General features: G+C 45.2%; 1 pseudogene; it reads left to right on the forward strand.

Moving 5' to 3' along the window:
* The first annotated feature begins 1,356 nt into the window (after positions 1 to 1,356).
* Positions 1,357 to 2,696, forward strand: LOC110315879 (annotated as a pseudogene).
* The last annotated feature ends 329 nt before the right edge of the window (positions 2,697 to 3,025 follow it).

Below are 3,025 nucleotides of genomic sequence, written 5' to 3' on the forward strand. Positions count from 1 at the left end.
GGTGGATGTGACAGGGGCTACGAGGAGACATCAGAGGGGATGGGCCCGGAGTAAAGGGCCCTCATTCTGTCTGTGGCAGCAGAGGTCTTGATGGCCACCAGGGTATGAGGTGAGAAACAGAACAAGGGAAAGGTTGGAGTGGAAATAAAAGCAGACGGACAAGCAGGTGGAGACAAGAAATTCTCAAGAGAGAAGACAGGGAAGGAAGGGGTATTTTCTTCCTTTTTTCCACATGTCCACAAAATTGCAAAGGTTGTCACTTTGTTTGGCTATCTAGGGAGTATAAGGATAATTCTTGAGTGGCATACCCTAGCATAATGTTGGGCAAAACTTGGAGCCTTTAGAAACATCTCAGAGGCGTATTAGTCTAGATAGAGAGCAGATTCCTTTTACTAGTTGTGGCTGGGAGCCAAGGTCAGAGTTAAAGGCCTCACCTAGGGAGAGTTGAGTGGCCAATAGAGAGGTCTCTGTTTAGGATGCCTAATAAGGGAAAACTCACCAGCTATCTGGCTGTTGGGTGCAGGGAACAAGCACCAGATTGTCAAGAAAGTGTGAGAACGGAGCTGGGAAGCCCTGTGGACCCATCTGAATTATGATCCAAGTCATCGTCAAATTGAGGGAATATCAAATTAAGGGGGGGGGATTGGCAGCAGAACAGAACATATCCAGACACCAAATTCTCAGCACAAAAGGAATTTATTAAGGAATGGCTGCCTCTGGACCAGACAGAGAACAGCAGGTGTTTTTGTCAGAATAGTTTTTAAGAAAAAGAGGAAATCTGTGGTAGGATCAATTGTTGACATTGGTCCATGTTAGTCAGGGCAGCCAAATAATAAATTTTGATTGCTGGACCTTGGTCTTTTCATTGCTGGTTCTTGGAATTTTAGTCAGGTATAAGGAAGTGGCCAAATAAGGGAATAGCCCTTGGGGGCTAGCTTTAGGAATTCCATCTAACGGTTTAGCAAGTGAGAGGGAAGTGGGCAAGATGATGCCACATCTGTTGAGCACGCAGGTCTGTTAGGGAACCATTCAGCTCTTACAGTTTATCTCTGTGAAATAATGAACACTGCCATGTGCAGCATTTTTCCTGTTATAATTCTCAAAAAAAAAAAAANAAAAAAAAAAAACAAATATGCCTGTAGGATCATGTTTTAGAAAAGGAAGTTCAGGGGAAAAAGAAACAACAAATGCTTATTTTGATAAAATTTGCCAAATGATTCATAGTCCTTAATACATGTAAAAACAGAGATTCCTCCTGGCGTGCTGAGGAGGAACAGTTGTTATAGTGTTTAGCTGTGGGCAGCCAGAGGTTAGGGTGTCTTCTCTGATCGGCGAACCTCTGCTTCAGGAGGAACCATGGCACTCAGGATCACTAGGAACACAAAAATTAACACAGAAAATAAGGCCAAGGTCAGTATGGCATGTGCCAAGCATGTGCCTGTGACAATTACTGCTCCTTCCAAGCCCGGGCTGAGATCAAGAACTGCTCTTAGAGACATTGGTAATAAAGTCAGCGAACAGGTACAGGCAAGAGTGCCTCTGAAAAAGGAAGCAAAAGCCTGAAAAAGTACTGGAAAAGGTACTGTTAAGGTCCTACCAAAACCTGTGGAGAAGGTGCCTGTGTGTGAACCAGCAATGGAACTTGCTGAGCCTAAACCTGAACTTGAACATGTTAGAGAAGAGAAATTTTCTCCTGAACCTATTTTGGTTGATAATCCCTCTCCAAGCCCAATGGAAACATCTGGATGTGCACCTGCAGAAGATCTGTGTCAGGCTTTCTCTGATGTAGCCCTTGCAGTGAGTGGCATAGATGCAGATGATGTAGCTGACCCAAACCTCTGTAGTGAGTATGTGAAAGATATCTATGCTTATCTCAGACAACTGGAGGAAGAGCAGGCAGTTAGGCCAAAATACCTACAGGGTCGTGAAGTCACTGGAAATGTGAGAGCTATTCTCATTGACTGGCTAATACAGGTTCAGATGAAATTTAGGCTGCTTCAGGAGACCATGTACATGACTGTGTCTATGATTGATCGGTTCATGCAGAACAGTTGTGTGCCCAAGAAGATGCTGCAGTGGGTTAGTGTAACTGCCATGTTTATTACAAGCAAATATGAGGAGATGTACCCTCCAGGAATAGGTGGCTTCGCCTTTGTGACTAACAACACTTACACTAAGCACCCGATCAGACAGATGGAGATGAAGGTTCTCAGGGTTCTGAGCTTCAGTCTGGGTCGCCCTCTGCCTCTGCACTTCCTCCGGAGAGCATCTAAAATTAGAGAGGTTGACGTTGAACAGCACACTTTGGTCAAATACCTCATGGAGCACATGACACATTTTGCTCCTTCTCGGACTGCGGCTGGGGCTTTTTGCTTAGCACTGAAAATTCTTGACAATGGTGAATGGACACCAACTCTTCAGCACTACCTATCCCACACTGAAGAATCCCTGCTTCCTGTTATGCAGCACCTGGCTAAGAATGTAGTCGTGGTGAACTGTGGCCTTACAAAGCACACGACTATCAAGAACAAGTAGGCAACATCGAAGCATGATGCTGTGCCATCTAAGATCAGCATGCTGGCACAGCTGAACTGTACACTAGTTCAGAATTTGTCTAAGGCCGTGGCAAAGGCATAACTCCAATGGACTGCTACATCTGCAGATGCAGTTGGCACCATGTGCCGCCTGTACATAGGATACCTGAAAGTAAAGGACATGCTGGTGGTGCTTGTGGAGAAGAAATCATGTAGTCACTGGCCCCTCCCATCACTCTCTGCAACAGTACCAAGTAGGATCCTGAGACTAAGGAAAGTATGTTTGTCCTTCTGGCTCTCTTGTAGAGAGTAGCTGAACTGAGCACTCTTACTCAGCATGACATTTTCATGCTGATTTTTTGGTGGAGTGGGGAGGCTTTGAAACCTTCAAGCCCACCCCTGGTGACCAATTCCTCCAACAAGGCCAAAGAAACTAAGTTACAGTAAACTGGTTCACTCACCTCACCTGGGATGGAACAATCTCTGCAAAC

This window comes from Mus pahari, unplaced genomic scaffold (genome assembly GCF_900095145.1).
Source record: "Mus pahari unplaced genomic scaffold, PAHARI_EIJ_v1.1 scaffold_14163_1, whole genome shotgun sequence".
Taxonomy (NCBI): Eukaryota; Metazoa; Chordata; class Mammalia; order Rodentia; family Muridae; genus Mus; species Mus pahari.